This window comes from Lipophrys pholis (genome assembly GCF_963383615.2).
Source record: "Lipophrys pholis genome assembly, chromosome: 16".
Lineage (NCBI taxonomy): Eukaryota > Metazoa > Chordata > Actinopteri > Blenniiformes > Blenniidae > Lipophrys > Lipophrys pholis.
The window spans coordinates 21,787,193-21,801,146 of record NC_137634.1 but is presented as its reverse complement, the minus strand read 5'-3'; positions in this window follow the sequence as shown (position 1 = coordinate 21,801,146).

Here is a 13,954-nt window from a genome sequence, read left to right as displayed (position 1 = left end):
CCTACAAACCCACAACATTAAAATTGAGCAAAAATATTCTGATTCCCTATAAAGAACATCGTCATTTTACTTTTTTTACTATTTTGCAAAGATTACTGTGTAAACTAATAGATGTCAAAATGAATGCAATTGTTGCCATGGCAATAATACACCTGAAATAAAAACAACACATATTTCCCATCCCATCTTTACATTGCAGCAGTCATAATTACTAGAAACCACTAGAGGTCACTATAAATCTTCTGATTCTAACTGATCTCTATTAAACCTTATTTATGTGAATGATTACTGCTGACATGTGATTAGGGTTCAATTAAAAGCCGTGATTAGAGCAGGAACGGCCAACTTTGATCGGTGTGAGCTCAATGACCAAAGGGCCATATTTCCCCAAAACGCTTTTTACAGAAAGCTATCTGAGAGTAATGGTGACCAGTTTAATAAAACATCTTATTTATGAATTTCCAACTCTGACTATGAGATTCAAACCACCAAGTGAATTGTAAAACAAACAATTTTTTTAAGAGTAGCAGACACCACACAACACAGACCTGAGCTGCAATATCGGTGCTGCTGCCATGAAAAATAGCAAACTCCCTATTTTTATTTATTAAATTTTAGCCACTGAAATATAACGTATTTGACATCCTTGGTACGCATGTTCCATTGTAAATATCCTCTGTGTTGGAATGACAGTATTCAAAGATGGAGTTTATCTCTATATATGTAATGTTTAAAGATGTGTGGTTGTAGCAGCAGCTCTCCTCCACACAGGGGAGGTAACAGCTTCTCTTTAGTCAAAGGCACAAACAGTTTGGATCAGTCGTGGAGCTTCTCTCCTCCACATTTCATGACCCGAGAAACTCGTCACTGTCCCACCAGTCAGCTCTGTTATTGCAGAAACGCAAATCTATACATTCTCTGAGAAAACATGGGAGGGGAGAGAGAATCCTTCGGAAAAACTGGAGAAGTCATGAGCTGCTGCTGCCAATTCCCGACTGGTTGAGATGTTTTGAAATCTTACACTAAATATCCTCTCTACGCTCATCAAAACTCATTACCTCTTCTCATATACATAATCCTCATTAATCCTACTTGTACTCTGAACAATGTGTGAAAAAACCTCTTTGAAATGAGAGTCCGCTCCTCTCCAGCTTTGGCGCCTCCAGACAAAAATATCTCAGGAGACCATTAAAAAATGTCAAATTCAATTATGCCTTTCTCTCTTTTTTGGACACACACACACACACACGCACACACACACACGCACACACACACACACACACACACACACACACACACACACACACACACACACACACACACACACACACACACACACACACACACACACACACACACACACACACACACACACACACACACACACACACACCACACACACACTCGTGTAAAAAAAATAAAATAAAATGAATGAATGAAAGGAAGAGGAAGTCCTGAGGGCTTTGAAAGCGTGATTGGGAGAAAGCTCTTGTGCTGCGGAGAAAGGAAAAGGTGAATAACGGGCCCTGGTAGCCGGCAGCCCGCACAAAGTGGAGTGGAGAGCTTCTTTCTCCCTGCCAGAGAGGGAGACCCCTCATGGGGGGTGGGTGAGGGCCCAGAGGGCCCTCTGCAGATCGGGACCTGCGCTTAATGAGAAATTCCTGGGGATTTAGAGGGGCGCAGAGGTCTTCATTTTCTCACTGCGCCCACGGGCCCCCGGTAGCCGTGTGGTGAGGGGTTTCTCTTTCAGGACTGAAACGTCCCCAGAGGAAGGGAGAATTCCCCCATTCAACAAGAGCAAGCCCTGCCTGCCTGCTGGATTATGTAGATGAGACATGGGGCTGCAGGATCACAACCTGCTACCTTCTGCACACTGCAAAAAAATGTCAACAAGTCATTGGAGGCTGCACCTGCCCATCTCACAGGCAACAGCCCATCCAGGCTAATTAAGATGCTGCACATTCCAAAAAGAAAAACAGCAGAAAATAATACATTTACACAGTTTGGAGAAAAACAACATTCGGATTTACCTCAAAATCATTATATTATAAAAATGCTTCACTATTTTGAGGATTGTGACACGCTGATGCCTAATGTACAGTATAGTCCAATGAGGAATACATAGATGACATTTAAAGTTAATAGGCAGACAAAATATGAGACAATATCCACTGCAGCCTCTGAAATGAACCTAAATAGAAGGTATTATCTTTCTGAAATCAGAGGCGTCTTCACAGTAGGAATCATTAGGAGCTGATGTGATGGACTGTATCACAGTGTGATGAATGAATGCAACCATAGGCAAACACATAACTAAACAAATACAAGTGTGCTGCACCCACACATTTGCAAAAGTGTATTTTAAAGCTTATATTTGCTTTACAACAGATTCTTTTTTTTCTTCTTTACTCTGTGGTTGTGCCTGATGAGACCCTACATGTTAGAGTTACATCAAAATGAATGGGGTAGAAGTTCCATAACTCGAGACAGAAGGAAAACTAATTATGAAATTTAACAGTGGTCTGTGTCCATTTTAACAATACGATCTGCCGTATGATTAGAAAAAGGACTTTTTGCGTCTAGATATTATTTTTTTAAACAGTTGGTTAGGAACCCCCCCCCCCCCAAAAAAAAAAATGGCACATTGAAATCAAAAGCAGAACAAAATAATATTTTTTTTTACATAAAGTTACCTGCATGGACTCCACTCTGCCAGCAGAGAGACAGGCTCAGATCGCTATCTTGTCTGTTGTTGGTCTTTGCTGGAGTCTTTCAATGAAATATTCATATCTTGTCCCTTTTAGGATTAAACTGGGCACAAAACTATTATGGGTCAACCTTGGATTGTAAAAGTCTACCTTGACTTTGTTTGTAGTGGGTGTGGTTTGATTTTGAAATCAAACCACACACACGCATGCAGCAGAGAACAATACACTTTAAACATTAACAATGGGAGTACACAGACATTCTAGTGAGTTGGATTGTTATTACGGAGACTGTCAAAATAAAATTACCAAGTCCCAGGAGACTATGGACTGGGGGTCATGACACTGGAGGAAACATTGTTGTTATCGTCCATCGACTGAGCATGTGCAGAAGAGCTATTTACTACGACGGGGTGCAGTAGCAGCGTTTCGGTCGTCTACACAGAGACGGAGACTGACTGTTCCACCTTGGGAGCTGTTTTCAAAAAGTTGCATTTTCAGTGGCTCCGAGCACCGTTTGAACAACAGACACTGAAAAGGCAATGAACGTTTTCGCTCCAGTGAGGCCATAGTAGATGCCATATTTTTAAATCGAATTTCAAAACCTGTCGAGCTTATCAACATTATTGTTCCTCCCGTCCGCTCTGCTCTGGCTGCAGGGGAGGAGAGGCCGGTCTCGCCTTTGCGGGAGTTAATTCTCCAAGTGTCTAATTAGAAGAAAGAGAGGGGCGTTGAGGGGCCGCTGGGATGCAGCTGCCCCTGTCAGAGGCTCCCAGCACCAGTTCTTTGGACTCTCTCCGGCCCGGGGCCCCCCGGCTGAGACGCTCTTACAGCCGGCCCCTCGGCTCCGGCGCTTCAGAGCCGGAGGGCCGGGGCGCCGGACATTGTGTTGGGAGAGCTCTTGCTGAGGTGCGACTCGACCTCCACACAAACAAACCCCAGTCGGCCGTTTGACGGCTTCACAGGTACAGAGACGGCGTCCTCTCACCGGGGCCCAGCGCCTCAGGAAGCCGGCATTCATGAGCGCACTCACATCACTGGTGTTTTCACGAACAATAACATCCACTTACAGCCCTCCGACCTCAACGGACCCTGTTTGAGCATGTGTGTGTGTGTTTATGTGTGTGTGTGTAGAACTGTGGATTAGGTATTCAGTCAGTTAGTAGAGATAATTCAGTTTAATAGAGATGATCAACTCAACCAAGGGAAGAAAAAACATCAACATAACAAACTCAATGCTTTCTAAATAAGTTAAATATATATAATCCACCCGGTTGCTTTCTCTCATTGAAAAATGCAGGAATTATTTACACTCAGTGGATCAACCGGCAGGTTTCAGGGCTCAATCTTCTATTTTTCTCAGCCTGTTTAGGACAACCAAAATATTTATCACCAGCTCATTATTCAAACATTCATTATGATTCTGTCTGATTGTCCTCGCATGCTGAACTCAGTTTCAGCTAATGAGTTCTGGGAAGAGTTACAGGATGTCTTTTGTGTGCAGTTATTAGATTAGTAGTTAAACTTATCGACACACATCTAATAGTTGAGAGATGAAGGAGTGTGGGAGGAAAGGGGAAAAGTAGATATGAATTTAGAAATAGAGTTTTAATCTGAGGTTTTGCTGCATTCAGGCCTGAATGACTTACTGTACTTGAAGCAGAACTGATTGAAATGTTGATGAAATGTGCGATTTACTTGAAAAAGTAGCGAGTTATTTTTATCTTTCAGTAACAAAAGAACAACTCAGCTACTCCTTTAACTCTGTATAAAGAAATTTCCATTACATTTACAGAGGAATGATGTGGAAGGAATAGAAAATGACCAAACCATTTCTCTAAATAGGATATATTTGTTACAGAATTTATGTAACCTACTAGTAACTTAAGAGATCTATGGGTTAAAAAACTGAAACCATTCAGTCATATCTTCAGTGATAAAGCAATCAACAGAAACAAATGTGGAACTATAGTCATTTTCCTAATACAAGACTGAATGATGGTAGATTTTGTAGTCTGATGAGTGATTCAATCATTAAGGTCGGCTGAAGTTGAATGAGTTGGTAGAAAGATGCTAAACTCTTAAAAGAAACATATTTTAGAGTTAACGTCGAGAAGAAACAGCAGCAACAGCTGAGATAACTGCTCCCGTAAGGTAAGTTAATATTTATGTAATGCTGCTAACACTGATGTTACCCGGTGGTTTCATGTTTACACTGCAACGTTATGTAAACGATGTCTGTTTACACGAAAACAGCAGAAACGCGACTTAATTTTCATGTTGGGCCACTAGTGGGTGCTGTTGTTTGTTGTTATAATGAAACCACACACACGAGAGAACAATACGCTATAAACATTAACAATAGGAGTACACGGACATTCTAGTGGACAGACGACCAAGTTGGATTATTATTACGGTGACTGTCAAAATAAAAGTACCAAGTCCCAGGAGAATAATGAACTGGGAGTCATGACACTCTGGAGGAAAACACTGTTATTGTCCTTCTACGGAGCATGTGCAGAAGAACTATTTACTCTGACTGTGGTCGCATACACAGTAGCAGTGCTTCAGAAGAGTTGGATTGTTTTCAAAAAGTTTACATTGGCAGTCGTTTTTAGTGACTCCATGCACAGTTGTGCTGTAAACGGACCTCGAAACGCTACTAAAGTTTTCTTTTTTCACTTGAAAATGTTGTTGTGTAAATGGAGCCTGAGTCAATTTTTATTATCATTATTCAGGCCTGCGTTCTCAAGCGAGTAAACAGGAGATTCATGAAACAGTCACTTTTGCTAAAGGATAGAGAGAGACCACAGCTCCACAACTGTTCATGTTTGATAAACAAATCATCAATTATGAGGTCTTTGAAACGTCAAATGAAATGCATTCTTCATTCAATAGAAACAATACAAAACAAAGCAGACACATTGGATAGATAATGCTGATTACTCATGAGTGTTACAAATCAAAATGACGCATCATTCCGAAGTAATAGATTTTAACATAGATCTTAAAGATGCTTGACACTAAATTATAAACAGAACTAATCGCTGTGGCTCTTTAACGTCTCACAAGCAGTCTGCTTGGCTCCGAGCTGCTCTGTGTTGGTCAGCGGCGCTTCAGAGCCAAACAACCCTCCTCCTTAACGCCAAAGCACAGCCAGAGGCCTTGGCAGGAGAAATGATCCCCACTCTGGTCTCCCAGCGTGAGTCCAGGCTCTCTGTGGAATCAGCCAGAGGAGAGCTGGGGAGCATTAAAAAAAGAGAAAAGAAACTCAACTGTTCCGCACAGAATTAGCTGAATTTCACAACATCTGGCGATGTTTGGAGTGAATCTCAAGATGTGGAAAGAAAATAAGTGAATTATAAAATGTGTCATCACAAGAGACTTGAACTCTCAGGACTTTTAAGGAACCAATGTAAGGAGGGAATGAAACAACAAACTTTAATTATCACTGTTGAAAATACCTGCACTAGTTGTAAACAGTATAAATCATAATATCATAGAAGTTTACTCCATCGGGCTGGAAGCTCTGAATACACAAGAATTCCCTGTCAAAACCCAGGATGTGCGATGAAGATCCAGGCGCCAAACCGACGTCCGTATCAACAAAGTGCTTGGAGATGTTGGAGGTCCAAACTGAGCACAAACAAGAGGAAAAAGCTGGAGGAGTTCTGCTTTCTCCCTCCGGCGAAAAACTCAAACATCCGAGAGCCGCTTGTTCGCTATTTAGCGGGAGTGTAAAGAAGTCGCCTTTGGAGGAGAAATGTCCGGCTAATTGGTTTGTTAAGATGAGAGAGGGTGTGAGGGGAGAGACGGGGAGAGAAATTTCCCTTTTCTTTTCTTTCCAGACAGGTTAAATGTGCAGTTAAACCCGGACAATGGAGCCGTCCTTTCACATGCAAAGATGAGGTATATGGAGCGAGCCGTTTTTTTTGTGGCTGGTACAACTTCAATTGAGAGGCAGCAAAGCGTAACGTTATCCCCTCCCACTCTCCCTCCTCTCTCTCCACTCCCTCCTGCCATCCCTCTGTCTCTCAATTTATCTCAGCCTCATATCCTGAAGGATTCATATCAAAACGGGTCGATTCCTCACTCTTTTCCTGTTTTTATCAAAAGTGGAAAAATACAAAAATTCTGAACCGTTTATTAAGCGATCATTAAAATATTCAGCTAAAAATGTTCAGTAAATACTCTTAGGATCAGACACCACATGCAATACAGTGGATAGACAGCAACAAAAAATACCAACAACTTCCAATTTTTTAAAAATTATATTAAAATATATTCACATATACAGCACTTTTTTTCAAAACTGCCATAAAGTAAGTCTATTTCCACATTACGTCAAACATGAGGCCAAAAACTGGCCAACCGGCCAACCGGTCAAAGAAATTGTTTGTTTGATTTTTTTTTCTCAAGGGGAGCAACACAACACGAAATTGAGACCTCTGGGCTGCACTGCGAACCTGATCAACATCTCCAGGATCTCTCTCTGTTTCTTGGGTGGACTTATCAAGATGTGCGCGATCCTGATCACCGTTACTACGGAGCAGGTTACCAACTCGCTGGTTCAACCCAGACCTATGTGTGCGCGTTCACATGAAAGGGGCGGGGTTTGCAGCGTCTGACCAATCACACACACGGAGAAATCCTGCAGCGTAGTTTACAGATTACCGAAGGAGCGATTAATCTCTGAGAATATGAAGAATTAAAACACATCCAGCAGCTAAAAGCAACACTGCTGCTGCAGCCAAAGCCGGAACATTCCCGACTTGTTAATGCGTGATTTCGTGAGATTATACCATATTAATTCATGCGCGACATGAACGGACAGCACGTCCGCTGATCAATCAATTTCACTTTATTACAGTAATGCGGTCCCACCGCAGTACGTTCCCGAGCTAAGATGTAGGCAGGGTTGTGAACGACATGGGGACGTGTCGGGCGAAGAACGGCTTCACCCGGCTGCAGCTCGGCGATCGTCCGAGTAAAAGCCCTGAGCCTCGTTCTCTGTGACACAGCTAAAACTTTCTCATTTCAAACAGCAGCGTCCAGCTCGTGCTGAATCTCCTCCTGGTACTGAGAGGAGCGTCTGCACCTTGTCGGAAGACCGCGATGTTCTGTCTCACACCAACGTTTCAAGAAACCAGTTAACAAACCAACCAGTGAGCACAAAGCGGCGTATGGAAACAACAACGGGAGGGTTTATGGCAGATGAAATATTTAAATATCGTGGGCAAGACGAGAGTGATGATCGTCACCACCAATCAGCAGACGGCCGCGTCGTCGCTCCTCCTCACAGACCCGTTCCTCGGTGCTAGGTACCCCAACGGAGGGTTGACAGAAAATCATAGCCGGTGGTTACGGTGTTTTCCGCACCATCCAAAACTTTTTCAGTGGAACCACGAGAAAACCCGTCCTGCCCCGTCCGGGCGCAGAAGGTGCTGTGGGACCGTGACTTAAGTAGCTTTTCACCCAATTTAATGAAGTCAAGTTCATGAAAACTCCAGCTGTTTTTTTTTTGTTTTGTTTTTTTCCATAGAATTTGTAATATTTCAATGAGTACAATTAATGTTGTCGGCCGGTTAGCTCTGAAGCCATACTGACTTTCTGATAGTAAATTGTATTTTTCTATTAATTTGTCTTATCGGTCATTGAAGAGTTTTTCAACGATTTTGGAGAATTGTAGGAGAAGAGAAACAGGTATGTTCTTGTATAATGGAATAACTTTAGCGGTTTTAATTTTAGTCGGAAATTGTCCCGTTTGATATGAGAAGTTAAAGATGTAAGGTAACAGTTTGGAAATACCTAGAATGACCTGTTTTAGTACCAACATGTTAATTTCATCACAGTCAGCAGATGTTTTGTTTTTACATTTATTCTATACATTATAAATTCCATATACCTGTGATATCTTTCTTACTATCCATTTTTTCGGTATAACAATCCTTCTTACATAGTCTCATAATATTAGTTAATTTATTTTTAGATTTCTTGTATTTTTTTCTCTCCACCTGCTCAGTTCTATATTATATAAATTCTCCGTATAGTGTATTTTTCTTTTCACATTACTTTTTAGAACCCTCTTGTCATCCATTTATTATCTTTATATACATCTTTCCTGCTATATTTTACTATAGGACAGATTTGATTACATAATAACTTAAACATTCTTAAAAAAAACTATCATAAGAATTATCAATATTTTTCTCTTTATAAATTAATTCATATGATAAGTCATATGATTGTAATTTGTCTTTTAGGTTTTCTAAGGATTCTTCAGTTCTGACTCTTTTGTAATAATATTCATTGTGTGTTCTAATATTTCTGTAGTTGTTAATGTAAACAGTGAAAACTGGCAATAGTCCCTGAAGAGACCAACATACGAACCAAGCCATCAAGAAAACTCCAAGAAGAAACACTTGGGTTCTCTTTGCTGGAGAGAGGCAGCGTCCACGGCTCTTAACCTTCATGCTTCCTCTTTCTGCCACGCAAGATGCTCTCGTTTGGTGGTGTATTTTTTTCTGAAAAACAAAACGATGTTTGAGTAAAACATTGCTGGTTGAACAGTGCCACTATCAAATTAACTATCAGTTAACAAAAGCCCATCCAACTGATCAAATCATTTAATTTCTCAATGATGTTTCCAAGAGCTTGTCTTACCGACGTGTTTACTTGTGGGACTGTTGAGTCTGATCCTTTTCCTCTGGGGAGAGGCGAAGTCAGAGGTGGTGCACTCCAGCTCGTCCTCACTTTTTTCCAGTGATCTTTCACAAGAAGAAGAAAAACAAAAATGTTAGGTTCACTGCATATCAGTCTGTTTGTTTAAATCCTGCATAATTTATCAGAGGGATAGACTTCAGACAAATACCTGCTGACACACTCCAAAGGTCTTTTTCTAGACAACCTCTTTGCTCCTCTGGAAAAGACGTCTTGTGCCGAGGGCTGCTTCTCGCTGCTCAGCTCAGACGGAGGATGTTCACCAGTCAGATTATCGTTGTTGTCAGCGCTGGTGGTGCTGGAGGAGGGCTGTTCAACATTTTCCCCTCCATGAAAGCTCCAAAAGCTGCAGGCCTCCATGCATTTGATAGAAGATTCCAGACTGGAAGATAACCAATGATTAAGCTCAACAACTTCATGTATCTTTTGCACGATGATGTTGAATACTTGTACACACACTTACTAGCTGTTGGAGCTCTGCTGATTGAGATGGCTCAATGTGATGAATGGATGGGAAAGGATCTCTGCAGGTTTGATCCTTTCCAAATGATTCGGGTGGAGCATCTTTCCCACCAAATCAATGAAGCATTTCCAGTCACACTCAACAGCTTGGTCATCTTCAGTTGAGTTTACAGCAGGGGCCTTGCAGGGACAGAAAAACAAAGCAAAGACAATTTAGCGAAAGAATCAAACTCGTTCAGAAACACAGATGTTTTTCCAAGAAATTTCACAAAGCTTCAAAAGATCGTCCAGGCTGGTGTGTGGGCCTGGGTGCCTTGGGCTGAAGACATTTGAGGAGTACCGCCAGCTGGTGCCTGAAGGGATTCTGAAGAGGTTTTGAAAGGCCGGCTCTGATTGTTTTGTAATTCTCTAACACATTCAAATGCAGGAGGAATTTTGACAAATTTTATTTCCCTAATGCTGAGGACTTATATCTGCAGAATCCACACAGGTGAGACTATTTCTTTGGACCTATTATCCATCAAATGTTTTCATTTCCAAAATGTTGACACATGTTTGAATAACTGCACATCATTCAAGTTTTTCATTGAAGAATAAAATATTCTTTGCTGTGAAAATGCTGATTTCTATATCAGTATTGACAATCATGCTTGTATGTGTGACTGTGACATTCTAAAGTCTTGGGGCTGAGCTAAAGGATGCTTACAGATCACAAATAAGCATCTAAAATTCAATTAAAAACTAATAAGAGGATAATGGAAACTATTCCAGATTTCAGAGTCTACAGGTGCTCATTTCAGGGGTGCAGATAGAAGCAATGTGAAACTCGTGGGGGAATAAACAAGTGCATTTAGTGAAGTTTGGAGTGAGGTGAGTGAAAACCATCACCAATAAAAAGAAGCTATCACCTTAAAAAGTAAAAAAGTACTTTTTAACAAAGCAAGAAAGTATATTAGATGCATCAGCAAAAATCTCAAGGAGAATGGGAAATATATTACTGTTAAGAAGCAAAATCTACATGTCACAATGTAGTATCTAATAGTCCAGAATGCATTTGAATGCACTATTTATGGTCTATCTCTAGCTTTTTTTTCTTTTTTTTTTTAAAGCCATTTTTGTTATGGACACCCAAAACATTGATTTCTGCCTAAAACCATGCTGTGATTTGATTAATATGTAAATTCTGGGAATTCTGCCTTATTTAATTGATGGTCTTTCCCTCTGCTGGTTAGTTATCTGGGATCAGCTCCAGAACCCATGTGGCACTTAACTAGTTAAAACGGTGCAGAATATGTATGAATAAAAAAAAAAAGATGGAATAAATGTAGTTTCTCTTTATACCTTTTGGAATAAATATATACACTAATTCAACATTTGCTTATTGATATATTTTTTTTTGTTCTAAATCTCATCTTTGCATAATAATATAAATTGATCAATCAGCTCATACTGGACGGCACTTCAAAGTAATACGAACCAGGCTCTGGATGAAAGTCAGATATCGAATCCCCTGTATTCCCATCATTGTTCACCTGGATTCAAATTGCTTGCTGATGTTTTTAAACAGTTGAAAATGAGTGTGTTTCCTCTTTTCCGAGAGTTTTCTATGAATCCTGTTGCCATGCTCAGGTTGGTACAGTTGTGTTGTACCCTGGGCCCAGAAATCAATAGCAAAAAATATCAAAACAAATGAGGAAATATGACACACAAACAGAAATAAATAAGGGAGAAATCTGATGCATTCTCAGGAAGAACATGTAACCTCCACTCAACGGACGCCTGGAGTCAAATTGGGATTCTTTTCCCGGTTAATCTGCTTTTTATGACAATATAACTAAGATGACAATATATTCAATTTTTAAATAGATTTTCAGTCATTGATTTCACTATTTAAAAATAACAAATTTGAGTGCAATGACATTATTTCCCAAACAATATGTGGTTTTCAATGCTATAATGTTCTATTAATCTGCAGGTGATTCTAAATTTGAGCCACAAAAATAATTCAAGAGCATAATAATACACATCTTGTGAAAATGTGAACCACTGAGGCAAAAAAAAAAGTGGAAGTAAGTGAAAAATATATATTTGTAGCTGTTTAATGTGCAATAATGAGACAACAGGAGCAGATACATGTTATCAGTACCACAGAGGAAGGACTGTGACGGCACAGGGAGGAGCTGTGGAAGAAAAGAGAGAGAAAAACAGCATCAGGGGGTTCGTAGAGGAGGGTACGTTGAGTGGCGTGTGTGTGTGTGTGTGTGTGTGTGTGTGTGTGTGTGTGTGTGTGTCTGGTGGGGAGGGGGTGTCCGTCATACAAAGGCTGAAGCCGTGAAATGGTGCTTGTAAAGGGCCGGCGCTGGTCGGCTCATTGAGTTGTCAATCTGCCCGGCAGGTCCCCCCGTATGATGAGACCTGTCAGAGGCAGAGCAGGCGGGGAGAGGATGACCTAATGCTAAATCAACCTCCTCCTTCTTTCTCCTCCCAGAGCTCTGAGTGACACCCCCACCGGCGCCATAATGCCACCCCTGTGGCGCCGAGGCAGCAGACTGACCGGACCAATCAGGGCTGGACGCAGGACCGCCGGACTGTGTTGAGGACAAAACACTGGGAGACACTCAAGAAAAACGTGCCCCCCCCCCCCCCCCCCCCCCCCCCAAAAAAAAAGCATCAACACTCCATAGAAAAGGAGCAGAAATGAGGCACATAGATGCTCCATACTGGGTTGATTACCAACTAATCACATCTATTATACAAGAGATTTGGCTTCAGTGAAGTAGGAGAGGTTCATTGTCAGAAGCTAAACAAAAAAACTGTTGAAATTAATTAGTTCGAGGAGCAGATCTTCTCCATGACATCTCCAATTTGCTGTCAGAAACTTGTACTTTATGCCTTTATGCCTACTGATCTTGTTTGCAGTTGTTAGCAAGTTGTCCTTGTATTGTGCCTTGCACTTAAAAAAACCTGACACGAGTGTTTTCATTCATCCATCAACACTAAACTGTAGTTAAGACAAATTGTCATTTGAATTCATTAACCTTGTAATAACCACTTCAAGTTTCTCACTAGTGTAAAAACATTCATAACATTGTGTTTTTAACTTTGAATTCTGTTGGATTTGTTGGAGTTTCAGCTTGCTGATAAGTCAAAAGGTTTGGAGGATAATATAAACCAGAGCTCATGTACCATCCTGTCATAGTTGAGATTCTCCAGATTGTTTCCAGATGTTTGTTGAGGAAAATAGTGTCTGATGAGTATATATGTGGAGAATTAACCTTCTGATGTCAGGTGCCCGGTCCTGCGCCAGGCGTGCCCTGCTCCCGGTGCAGTAGCTGGTGGGTAGTTCGCTCACTTGACGTTGATTTTCAGTATGAACAGCTAATGTAGGGTTTCGTGATCCTTCTGACTTTTTGGGTTTTAGGTGTCAAAGAATTGACCACAGTTCCAACCGGCCACCATCCCATGAGACTGACCACCTGTTCTACTTCATGAGAACACTGCAATCCTTTGGAGAACACCGGGCACCGCTCATCACCAGGCCAATACTGTCCCTACAGTGAAGCACGGTGGTGGCAGCATCATGCGGTGGGGATGTTTTTCAGTTGCAGGAAGTGAGACTTGTCAGGATAGAGAGAATGATGAATGCAGCAATGTAGAGATGAAAACCTCCTCCAGAACGCTCTTGGGGTGACGGGTCATCTTTCTCCAGATATATAAGGAGATGCAGTCAGAGACCAGGCTCTTATCCAGGTGAACATCTCTGAAGAGATCTGAAAATGGCCGTGCACCGACTCTTCTCATCTAAGCTGATGGAGCTTAGAGAGGTGGTGCAAAGAGAAGCTGTCCAAAGATACACCTGTCAAACCTGGGGCATCATATTGAAAGAGAATTGAGGCTTTAACTGCTACCAAAAGTGCATCAACACTGTTATTTCTCAGTCTTCTATTTCTAATCGCAGCAAACGTGCCGACGTCTCCAGATTTCCTCTCCTCTGAGTTTGTTGTTGAAGCGCAGACTGAATCGGCGTGGAGCCGAATGAGGAGACGCCACAGCGAGCGTGTTTCCTT